Below are 13,252 nucleotides of genomic sequence, written 5' to 3'. Positions count from 1 at the left end.
AAAATACCCTAAAAATACCCGGATAATACATAATGCACGTAACACGTAGCAGTTAGGGTTTTGCAACTAATTACACATAAATCACACATTAACACACATAATTTATTATAAATATAATATAATACAAGCGTAATTTTCCCAAACGGTACATCCTCCCCCCTTACTAGGATTATGTCCTTAAAATCTCGCTAAGAAAACAAATGGGGATACTTTTCTAACATTTCACTCTCAAGTTCCCAGGTTGATTCTTCAACCATAGGATTTCTCCACAAAACTCGAACTAAAGATACAGACTTATTCCTCAACACTCTCTCTTGCCGATCTAGAATTCTTACCGACTGTTCTATAAAAGATAAATCAGGTTGGATATCTACCGGTTCATATTCTATTACATGTCTAGAATCAGGATTATATCGCTTAAGCATGGAAACGTGAAACACGTTGTGAATATGTTGCATATGAGGCGGTAAGGCTAACTCGTAAGCAACTTTTCCGACTTTCTTCAAGATTTCAAATGGACCAACGTATCGTGGCTTCAATTTACCCTTGTTGCCAAATCTGGTCAATCCTTTCCATGGCGATATTTTGAATAGCGTATGCTCTCCTTCTTGGTAGTCCATATCTTTCCTAGCTTGATCTGTATATTTGTGTTATCGACTATGCGCTGCATCCAGTCACTTTCGGATAAGTTCTATCTTTTCTTTAGTATGTTGAATTAATTCTGGACCCAAAATCTTGCGTTCTCCAACTTTATCCCAACACACTGCTGATCTGTATTTTCTACCATATAAAGCTTCGTAAGGCGGCATTCCAATGCTCGCGTGATAGCTGTTGTTGTAAGAAAATTCAACCAATGGTAAGTGCTCATCTCAGCAGCCTTCGAAATCAATCGCACAAACTCGTAACATGTCTTCGATTGTTTGGATAGTTCTTTCACTTTTCCCATCGGTTTGCGGATGATAAGCGGTACTCATATTTAATTTAGTTCCAAGACATTCTTGAAATTGTCTCCAAAATCTTGAATTAAATCGGGGATCTCGATCAGACACGATAGATATTGGAACTCTATGTCGCATCACAATTTCCTTGAGATATAAGTGCACTAGCTTGTCGAGTGAAAATCTTTCATTAATCGGTAGAAAGTGTGCTGACTTCGTTAGTCTGTCAATGATTACCCATATCACGTCATGATTTGCTTTGGTTCTTGGAAGTCCTACCACAAAATCCATTGTTAGATGTTCCCACTTTCATTCTGGAATATCTAATGGTTGCAGTAATCCACTTGGACGTTGATGTTCCGATTTAACCCGTTGGCATGTATATCATTTACTTACCCATTATGTTATCTCCTTCTTCATATTTGGCCACCAAAAATTTTCTTTCAGATCGCGGTACATTTTTGTACTTCCCGGATGTATGGAATATTTCGAACTGTGCGCATCTCATAATATCTCTTCCTTCAACTCGGCCACATTAGGGATCCAGACTCTTGATGCAAAGCGTAAAATTCCTTCGTTATCCTTCTGGGTTGTGATTTCTTCTCCCGTTAAGTTATCAACTTGACCCATCACTTCTTCTTGACATTGTCGAATCTTTTCTAACAATTTTGGATGGAAAGTCATTGCATAAATAGCTTCACTAGAGTCATTGGGAACACGAATCTCAATTTCCAACTTGTCAAGTTCCTTAGCTAATTCTTCATATGAAGTTAACAAATTCAATCTTTCTTTTCGGCTCAGTGCATCTGTCACAACGTTCGCTTTCCCTGGATGATAGCTAATCGTAACATCGTAATCTTTAATAAATTCTAGCCATTGTCGTTGCCTCATGTTAAGTTTCTTCTGCGTAAAGATGTACTTCAAACTTTTATGATCCGTGTAGATTTCGCATTTTTCACCGTAAACATAGTGTCTCCAAAGTTTCAATGCAAATACGATCACTTCTAATTCCAGATTATGTGTAAGATATTTCTATTCATGAGGTTTTAGCTGTCTCGAGGCATATGCAATTACGTTACTGATAAGTGGCATTTTATACCACTTAGAACGTCTTAAAATGGCTTAAATTGGTGTCTTGAAATTAAGTATTTTGTGTATTTGATGCGTTTTTCTAGTGTTTATGCATTTCAGGGTATTAGTTGCATTTCGAAGGAGGAATCGTCAAGAATAAGCCTTGGCATGTGTTCACCATTGAGAGAGGAAAAGAATGGGCAGATTACGGCGAAGAAACGGAGCAAACCTGGAATTTTTCCAGTAGGGTCCTGCGCGCCCGCGCAGCAATGCTGAGCGGCCGCGCAGCAGCCTTGCGCGCCCGCGCAGAAATGCTGAGCGGCCGCGCAGGGTCGGGGAAAAAGATATATTATTTTAGACTTCTACTTCTGTTTGGCTTCCAACTTCTATGTAATCTGAGTTTTATGGGACTATTATATAAGTAGATTTGAGATGTTTTTCACAGAGTATTAAGAGGAGATTATGTTTTAGATTATGTTTTTGCAAGAAGCGAAGGAGATAAGGAAGAAGACCGATTTAGCACACAGCAACGAAGAGGAAGCATATATTCTTGTGATTCTTGTTTCGTTGTAACGTTGGATGCTAGTTTTCTTGCTTTGACTTATTTACTCTTATGACGTACTCTGTTTTAATATAATCAGTTTAGTTATTATTTTCTTGTGTTTGCTTATCATGATTTCATATGAACCCATGATGGCGATAAGTTCTATTATGGGCTAATCGTGATCATGGGGTTGCAACGGATTTATTATGGAATTCTTTAGTTAATTGTTTAATACTTTAGTATGTGATGATTGCATGATATCTAGTATTGGTTGTGCGTATTCGTCTTATGTGCGTCGCGAACATATAAGATAGGGTGTTAATTTCTTGTGAAGCGACGGTGAATCTTGAGATTTAGAACTTGCCATGCTAGCATAGGTTCATGTACGTTGTGCATGATTAGTGGGTAACTCTAACAGTTTTATTTACCCTATGTAATCAAAAGGGATAACTTGTGCTTAAATCGTTGTGTTGTCAATTTCTGTAGACATATAGGAACTCAACATAATTGATGACTATTCAACTTCTATCTTAATTGTGGATGTTTGGTAGAATGGTATTAGTACAATGAAAGTTGGCTTTTATCAGTTTCGTGTTATTCGATTAATATCATCACTGTCACATGCTAAAGGTAATAACTATGGCTATAGAAGGAAGTAATAATGAAGTTGTGATCTCATGAGTGTTTTATTATTGATAAATTAAAGTGTTAGTTAAGTGGTTAATTAAGTAGTTAATTATAGTTAATATTTAATCAACAATTTTAAGTGTTATTATCTTAACATTGAGAAGTAGTCATACATTGGTGAGTGAGTTAAATTAGACAATAAATTAGTCTGAGTCTCTGAGGGAACGAACTAGAAAGTATTCTATATTACTTGTGAACGCGTATACTTGCGTGAATATTAGTGCGTGATTTCGCCCTAACAAGTTTTTGGCGCCGCTGTCGGGGACTCGGCGTATTTGTTTAGTTTATGTACTTACCATCATTGGTCATTAGGACTCAGTGATTAGGACGTAGTAGTTAATTACTCTTTTCGGTTGTGTTTCAGGTACTTTAGCAAACGTTTATGCAAATTCGTTCTCGTGCCCGCAAGAGGACCTTAGATACAGCTGAGGAGAAAGACGAAGTTCTTGATACACCGGAGAAGTTAGATTTTGAGGATTCGGATTCAGGAACTGAGCAGGAAGAACCAGTAAACATGGGAGATCGTATTGTTCAAGCTAATCCAGCTCTTATGGATTTTTCTCGGCCTAAAATTGATGACATTCAGTCAAGCATCCTTCATCCGGCTATTCAAGCTAACACCTTTGAAATCAAGCTGGGCACTATTCAGATGGTGCAGAATTCTGTTTCTTTTGGAGGAGCGGCAACTGAAGACTCCAACATGCACATAAGGAATTTTGTCGAGATCTGCAGCACTTTTAAGTATAATGGTGTGACTGATGAGGCTATCAAGTTGAGGCTTTTCCCATTCTCACTGAGGGATAAGGCTAAAGACTGGTTACATTCTGAACCAGCCGGGTCCATCACTACGTGGCAAGATCTTGCGCAAAAGTTTCTGGTGAAGTTTTATCCAATGGCAAAGACTGCTGCTATGAGGAGTGCTCTTACTCAGTTTGCGCAGCAACCTACAGAATCTATGTGCGAGGCTTGGGAACGCTACAAGGAAATGTTGAGAAAATGTCCACATCATGGAATGCCGGATTGGATGGTAATCACTGGTTTTTATAATGGTTTGGGGGCCCAATCTCGGCCCATGCTCGATGCAGCAGCTAGAGGCGCCTTATGGGCTAAAAGCTATACTGAGGCGTACAATCTTATCGAGACGATGGCTGCAAATGAGCATCAGAACCCAACTCAGAGGATGACATCAGGCAAGGTAGCAGGTATTCTGGAAGTTGATGCAGCCACCGCTATTGCAGCCCAGCTCCAAGCGCTATCAATGCAGGTTGATTCTTTGGCTACGTATGGAGTTAATCAAATAGCTATGGTTTGTGCTACGGATCAGTGTTCTCTTGTCAACAAATCTGTTCAGTATGTGAATAATTATCAGCGACAACAGCAGCCTGTGCCAGCGACCTATCATCCTAACAACAGAAATCATCCAAATTTCAGCTGGGGGAATAATCAGAATGCTATTCAGCCACCATATCAGCAAGGAGTGAGTAAACAGTTTAACCCACCTGGATTCCAGCAACCACAGCAGTATGCTACAAGGCAATCATATCCTCAACAGGGAAGTGCAGCTGCACCTACTAGTGCTGATTTTGAGGAACTTAAGCTGTTGTGCAAGAGTCAGGCGGTTTCTATCAAGACCTTGGAAAATCAAATCGGTCAATTAGCCAATGCAGTGCTCAATCGTCAACCTGGCACTCTTCCCAGTGACACGGAAGTACCAGGCAGGAAGGAAGCTAAAGAGCAAGTCAAGGCTATTACCTTAAGGTCTGGAAAAGTAGCTGATGCTGAAAAGGCAAAAGAAGTCGAAGCTGAAGTTAGAGATGAAGAATTTAAGCAAAAGGAGAAAGCGGCGGAACCAAGGAAGACTACTGTTGAACACACTCTGCCTGAGGCTAATACAGGGGAGAAACAACTATATCCTCCACCACCTTTTCCTAAGAGATTGCAGCAACAAAAGCTGGATAGACAGTTCGGGAAGTTCTTGGAGGTGTTCAAGAAACTTCACATCAATATACCTTTCGCTGAGGCTCTGGAACAAATGCCTAGTTATGCGAAGTTTATGAAGACTATTCTTTCAAGGAAGGTGAAACTGGATGACCTTGAAACCGTTGCTCTCACGGAAGAATGCAGCGCTGTTCTGCAGCAAAAGTTACCACCAAAACTGAAAGATCCAGGAAGCTTCACCATTCCTTGCACCATTGGCAATCTAACTTTTGACAAGTGCCTTTGTGATTTGGGAGCAAGTATTAATCTGATGCCCTTATCGATCTTTAAAAAGCTGGATCTGCCTGATCCAAAACCCACATACATGTCGCTACAATTGGCTGACCGTTCCATTACTTACCCAAGGGGCATAGTTGAGGATGTGCTTGTCAAGGTGGATAAGCTCTTCTTTCCTGCAGATTTTGTTATTCTGGATTTTGAGGAAGATAAGAAGATTCCCATAATCTTGGGGAGGCCTTTCTTGGCTACTGGCCGTACCTTGATAGATGTGCAAAAAGGGGAACTTACTATGCGGGTCCAAGATCAGGATGTGACCTTCAACGTATTCAAGGCAATGAAATTCCCGACAGAAGATGAGGAGTGCTTAAAAGTGGATGTGATTGACTCTGCGGTTACTTCAGAACTCGATCACATGCTAATGTCTGATGCATTGGAAAAGGCCTTAGTGGGGGATTTTGACAGCGATGATGAAGATAGCAACGAGCAATTACAATATCTGAACGCTTCTCCATGGAAGCGAAAGCTCGACATACCATTTGAATCTCTTGGTACTTCTGACCTTAAGAATGCTGAAGGGAAGCTCAAACCATCAATAGAGGAAGCACCTACCTTGGAGCTTAAACCATTACCTGAACACTTGAGGTATGCTTTTTTAGGTGATTCATCTACGTTACCTGTTATTATTTCAGCTGACCTTTCAGGTAGTGAGGAAGACAAGCTCTTAAGTATTTTGAGAGAATTCAAATCGGCTATAGGATGGACCATAGCAGACATCAAGGGGATAAGTCCTTCATATTGTATGCATAAAATTCTGTTAGAGGAAGGTAGTAAGCCAACTGTGGAACAGCAGCGAAGACTGAACCCGATCATGAAGGAGGTGGTGAAGAAAGAAATTCTGAAATGGCTAGATGCAGGCATCATTTATCCTATTTCTGACAGCTCGTGGGTGAGCCCCGTGCAATGTGTACCTAAGAAAGGAGGTATCACTGTGGTCGCAAATGAAAAGAATGAGCTCATCCCTACTCGAACAGTTACAAGATGGAGAGTATGCATGGATTATAGAAAATTGAACAAAGCCACAAGGAAGGATCACTTCCCTCTCCCATTCATTGATCAAATGCTTGACAGATTGGCGGGACATGAGTATTTTTGTCTTCTGGATGGTTATTCCGGGTACAATCAGATTTGTATTGCACCAGAGGATCAGGAAAAGACTACCTTCACTTGTCCATTTGGCACATTTGCTTTTCGTAGAGTTTCGTTTGGGTTATGTGGCGCCCCGGCCACCTTTCAGAGATGTATGATGGCTATATTCTCTGACATGATTGGAAATAACGTCGAAGTGTTCATGGATGACTTCTCCGTCTTTGGACACTCATATGATGAATGTTTAAATAATCTGCGCGCCGTACTCAAAAGATGCGTGGAAACTAATTTGGTGCTTAATTGGGAGAAATGTCATTTTATGGTGCGTGAAGGCATTATCCTTGGGCATAAGGTCTCTAGAAAAGGTCTGGAGGTGGACAAGGCCAAGGTGGGAGTCATTGAAAATCTTCCCCCACCTAATTCGGTGAAAGGAATTCGTAGTTTTCTCGGTCATGCGGGTTTTTATCGGCGATTCATCAAGGACTTTTCAAAGATATCTAAGCCGTTCTGCAATTTACTTGAGAAAGATATGCCTTTTAAATTTGATGATGAATGTTTGGCAGCATTCGAGACTCTCAAGGAGAGTTTGATCACGGCACCAGTTATTACAGCATCAGATTGGACAGAACCGTTTGAGATGATGTGTGATGCGAGTGATTATGCGGTAGGTGCAGTTCTGGGACAGCGCAAGAAAAATCTCTTCCATGTGGTCTACTATACGAGTAAGACTTTAAATGGGGCCCAATTGAACTACACCACTACTGAGAAGGAGCTTTTGGCTATAGTCTTTGGCTTTGAGAAATTTTGATCTTATCTGCTTGGTACGAAAGTGACAGTATTCACTGATCATGCAGCTATTCGCTATCTGGTTTCTAAGAAGGATTCGAAGCCGAGACTCATTCGTTGGGTGCTTTTACTTCAAGAATTTGAGTTAGAGATCAAAGATAGAAAAGGTACTGAGAATCAAGTAGCTGACCATCTCTCTAGGTTGGAGAATCCCGATTCTACTTCACAAGATAGGACGTTAATCAATGAATCTTTTCCGGATGAGCAGTTGTTTGCAATTCAGAAGGAAGAACCATGGTTTGCAGATATTGTAAACTATCTTGTCAGCAATATAATGCCTCCTAATTTGACATCCGCTCAAAAGAAGAAGTTTCTGCATGAGGTGAAGTGGTATATGTGGGATGAACCATATTTGTTTAGACAGGGAGCTGACCAGATCATCAGGAGATGTATCCCGTTCTGTGAGACGGAGGGGATATTACGAGACTGCCATTCCACGGTTTATGGTGGACACTATGGAGGTGAGAAGACGGCAGCTCGTATTCTGCAAGCAGGTTTTTTCTGGCCTACTTTGTTCAAAGATGCTCATCAGTTTGTTTTAAGGTGTGATCGTTGCCAAAGAGTGGGAAATTTGTCAAGGAAGGATGAGATGCCATTAAATGTGATGCTTGAAGTCGAGGTCTTTGATGTATGGGGAATCGATTTCATGGGGCCTTTTATCTCGTCTTGCAATAATCAGTACATCTTGCTGGCAGTCGATTATATCTCAAAATGGGTCGAAGTTAAAGCTTTACCGACAAATGATGCAAAGGCAGTGCTAAATTTTCTTCATAAGCAAATTTTCACAAGGTTTGGAACACCTCGGGTAATCATAAGTGATGAAGGATCGCATTTTTACAACCGTAAGTTCACTTCTATGATGCGGCGTTATAATGTGAATCATCGAGTAGCTACTGCCTATCATCCGCAAACAAATAGTCAAGCGGAAGTGTCTAACAGAGAGATAAAGCGCATTCTAGAGAAGGTTGTTTGTCCGTCAAGGAAGGATTGGTCTTTAAAGCTCGATGAAGCTGTTTGGGCTTACAGAACAGCATACAAAACTCCACTTGGGATGTCACCGTTTCAGTTGGTGTACGGTAAGGGATGTCATCTATCGGCGGAGCTTGAGCATAAGGCCTACTGGGCATTGAAGAAATTGAACCTGGATTTAGATGCAGCTGGTAAGAAAAGAATGCTTCAGCTTAATGAACTTGATGAATTTCGACTTCAAGCGTACGAGAATAACAAAATGTATAAGGAAAAGGTGAAGAGGTGGCACGATAGGAAGCTACATCCTAAGTTATTTATGCCAGGGCAACAAGTTCTGTTATTCAACTCTCGGCTCCGACTTTTTCCTGGGAAGTTAAAATCAAGGTGCTCTGGACCTTTTATTGTCAAAACTGTGTTTCCACATGGAGCGGTGGAAATTTTTGAGAATGATTCGGACCAAGCATTCAAGGTTAACGGTCAGCGGTTGAAGCACTACTATGGGGACATGGCAAACCGAGAGGTGGTTAGTGCCATTTTGTTGACTACTTGAGAAAGGTACGGAACGTCAAGCTAATGACGAAAAAGAAGCGCTGCGTGGGAGGTAACCCATGAATTGTTGTTACAGGAACCCTTAGAAGTTAATAACCTATCCAAAAACACAAAAAAATCAGAAAACAGGGGCTGAAAAAAAAAATTCCAGAGACCCTCTGCGCGCCCGCGCAGAAATGCTGAGCGGCCGCGCAGGGGTCGAGTTCCAAAAAATTTTTTACAGTTCAGAAAAAAAAAAAACACACACATAAAAACCCATCACAGCCCATAAACCCACGAATTCTTTTCCCATTACCCCATGATTTTATCCCTCAACCCCACTCCTAATCTAATTTAACCTACTCCACACCCTATATATACATACACCTATCCCACATATCTCCCACAAACTTCCTACACTTAAACCCTCTCATAAACATCAAAAATCAGTTCTTACACACTTTTATTCACAAATCAATGGCACCCAAGAGAGCACGCACTATTGACAGCAGCAGCACAGTTCCTACTGCTGATTCATCAAGGGGTACTGCTGCAAGGCCTCGGTTAACTGACAGAGCCGCGGAGGAGGAGTACACTAGGCTGTTGGGGAAGCCGATTCTGAAGGAGAGGGGGTTTTTACCATCAGGGAGGGATCGTGAGTTGTTGCCCATGATTGCAGAGAAGGGGTGGATAGCTTTTTGTGAGTCACCCGAAGCAGTACCGATGAGTGTTGTTCACGAGTTCTACGCGAACGCGAAGGCTGAAAAGAATGGGTTTTCTGTAGTTCGTGGGCTGACGGTTGATTATCATCCTGCGGCGATTCGCCGTGTGATTGGACAGCGAGAGAGAAAGCCCGAGGAGGAGAACTAGAATGAAAAGACTGCTGAGGACTTTGACTTGGATTTGATTTGTGCGACTCTCTGTCGACCGGGCACAGTTTGGAACCGCAGTCCAGCCAATAATGAGTATCGTCACTTTCCGGCGATCGCCATGAACAGGTATGCCCGTGCATGGAATGCATTTATATGTGCTAATATTTTGCCTTCTTCACATGCACACGAGGTCACAGTTGAGAGAGCACAGTTGTTGTGGGGAATTCTGCATGAGGAATACTATGTGGACCTTGGTGAGTTTATCTACCAAGGAATTCTGAAGTTTTTGAGGGGAGCAAAGCATATGAACATCCCTTATGCATCCACGGTTACAAAGCTATGCCGAGCAGTAGGAGTGAATTGGCCGGCTCATGAGCAGTTGCAGTTGCCAGCAGCTCCGATAGATTCTGGCACTCTGAATGGGATGCAGGAGTGGACCGGTGGTGAGCCTGAGGAGCATGGGCTGGGTTATCGTCTTCCAGGAGGGCGTCCAGCCGAGGTGCTACTATGGCCAGGCCAGGGCGTGGTGAGGCTAGTTCTTCGAGAGCTCGGGAGGGTGCTGGGATGGGTGATGCCCAGTATAAGAGGCTTTCACGGCGGATGGATGCCATGTATGAGACGCAGAGCAGGTTTGCTCAGGAGCTCACCCTTGCGTTAGGGACTGCTTTTCGAGGCCTTGGAGCTGATATCCAGTGGCCAGTTTTTGGTGAGGACTCTGCATACCCGCCGCCTGATACTCCATCTACTGAGGGTGATGATGATGATGACTCCGAGTAGGTATACCCTGTGTTCCTTTCTACTACCTTCACTGGGGACAGTGAAGATTTTAAGTTTGGGGGTGGTAGTTAAGGAATATTTTGTGTGTGTCATATAGCTGCATATTCATGATAGTTAGTTCATATAGTTGCATAATTTTTGCCATATAGTTTTTTTTTTATATATAGCTTTATTTGTTTGTCATATCATATAGCTCATGCATATACCATGATCCCTTTTGCAATGATTTATTGACTGAATTGTGATATTGATGCGAGTGTAGTGATAGCATTAAAGTGTTATTAAGTTGTGTAGGTTGATATGCATGCTAGAAGCACTTGTATTGTCACTAAGTCTTAGAGAATGCTTAAGGACTAGATTGTTGTTATGATCTGATTATTTTCGAGGATAATCTATTTATTATGCTTAGTATTTGATAATAGGTTCTTAGTGGTAAAGGCATGAAAAAGAAAAAAAAAATAGAGTAAAAATGGAATTTGTTGCTAGTTGTGGCTAGGCGTCAAATGGCTAGTAGCCGGCTCGCATGTTATGCGAGTAGTCTAGGGTTGAGCAAGATGGAGCGAAACGCACTTGCTCAGAAAAAAAAAATAAAAAAAAATTGCATAATTGATCAAGAGTGGGCTCTTTGGTATTCGAGTTATTAAGTTCTTAGGGGACTTTGTGCCTAGTTGTAACACCCCCAGATCCGGGGTCGGGGATCCGGGTCGTCACGGTCTTTCTTTCCACAATATCACTTCACTTAATTAATAAATAACCTTATGCTGTGACCCCACACTAACACACACCACAACCCGTTATAGTCTCAGAGATGAAATTGAAATAAGTACAAGTCTTTGAATCCACAATTTAAAAGTTATTACAACCCAAAATGATTACTTGATAAATTTACAGTTAATTGCCATTATCTGCCACAAGTTATAATTATACATAATTGATTCTCAAAAGTAGATGGTCTGATCTACAATAGATCTACCTCTGCAGCTATAGCAGCTACAACATCAACGGGAAGACGCAGGACGCTTCCCACGCGCTTGCGCTGGGTCTGCTGGAGTCTGGCCATCTTTCCTAACTGTTGTTGTGTGATGAAGAAATAAAGCAAGGGTTTGTAGTTTATACCTTCCTTGGAGAGTGGAGAATCAAGAGAATGGCTTGGAATCACCTTTAAAGCCCTTATCCAAGCTTAATCTAAACAAAACTTCAAGAACACAAATTTTAGTTCTTGAAAACACTATTCACCATCTTCTTTCATGATTTATAGAAAAAGATTGGCTTGGAATTAGAAGCTTAAACTTATAGGAAGTATGTAACTATCCATGGGGAAGCTTAGATAATTACCTTGCTAAATAGTAAGTGGAGGAGCTTGGACTTTCATTTTTTAAGAAAACCACCCGAGAGCTTCATGAACAAAGCCTTGGTTGCTTTTGATTTTTTGATGAAAATGATTTTTGCTTGGCTTGGTTGCTTGGTTTTTGTGCTTGCTTTAGTCAATTACCTTCTTGCCCTTGAATTTGTGTGGTTCTCATTCAACCACACCTCCTTCCTTCCCATGTCATGCTTATATCATCCTCATGATGTCATCCTCCCCCCTTTGTCCTCTCCTTATTGGTTGGATGACCTCATCATCCCTAACCTTCTTGATTAACCTCCTAATTGTTTGCCTAATGACCGCTGATCTGTTATACGGTTCGCTTAACTTTCGTTTTCGTTTATCGTTTGAGGGATCATACCCGGGATCTTATTACTTAGGTTCCCTTAACCTTTCTCAATATATTGTATTCCTTTTATGATCCTCTCTTATAATCCTTTAATTTAAATCCTTTTTATCCTGTTACCTTATACTCAATTCTTTCCGTATCTATTGGATTTCCGGGAAAAATCAAAGTGTTCGGATTTGGATTCTGACGATCTTTACATACACTTATATCCCATATAAAGTACTAATAAAATCTCAGAATATCAATAACAGAACCCCTACATAGTGTGGCATGAAAAGTTTTCTCATTCAGCAAAAACACTATTCATAAGGGTTTCAAAAATTTCTCAAAAATTGGGGTTATTACACTAGTGACCTAAGGCTTTTAGAGTCTGGGATCCGCTAACATAACGCTCGTTACATGGATACCATTGTATAAGTCTTTTGTGGACCTCACTCATTGCACGGTCAAATAAGCATTTGAGTTGTAAATAAAAAGCACGATTCCGTAGTAAGCTCCAGAGTTCTTATAGTGTTGTATATCACTTTGTGCCTAGAATTTTTATTCTTTGTATAATCGTAGGATTGCCTTGAGGATAGTCTAGTCATAGTAATTGGTCTAGTTCCAAAGCATATCTGTTAAGCATTTGCACACACCACGTTTCTGGCGGTATGTCCGTTTGCATGAGTTTATTGATCTTTAGTGTCTAACTCCATTCGTTGAGACGTGACAATTTGGTTGGTTAATTGTAGTAAGGGGGATCGTTGCATTTTCATATAGATTGCATTCATGCATATTTTTATTTGTTTTTGAGTCTGTGACGCTTGAGGACAAGCATCGATTTAAGTTTGGGGGTGTGATAAGTGGCATTTTATACCACTTAGAACGTCTTAAAATGGCTTAAATTGGTGTCTTGAAATCAAGTATTTTGTGTATTTGATGCGTTTTTCTAGTGTTTATGCA

The 13,252-nt window shown here is 41.0% G+C and overlaps 1 non-coding gene across 1 annotated transcript; it reads right to left on the bottom strand.

The window, feature by feature from the left end:
- Positions 1-4,147: 4,147 nt before the first annotated feature.
- LOC141679592 (small nucleolar RNA R71) lies at positions 4,148-4,254 on the bottom strand. The gene has a single exon (XR_012558138.1). It is a non-coding gene; the product is annotated as a small nucleolar RNA R71 (small nucleolar RNA).
- Between the last annotated feature and the right edge of the window lie 8,998 nt (positions 4,255-13,252).

Source organism: Apium graveolens, chromosome 1 (genome assembly GCF_009905375.1).
Source record: "Apium graveolens cultivar Ventura chromosome 1, ASM990537v1, whole genome shotgun sequence".
NCBI classification, from domain to species: Eukaryota; Viridiplantae; Streptophyta; class Magnoliopsida; order Apiales; family Apiaceae; genus Apium; species Apium graveolens.
The sequence above is the reverse complement of the archived record's forward strand: the minus strand, read 5'-3'. Positions and strand labels throughout refer to the sequence as shown.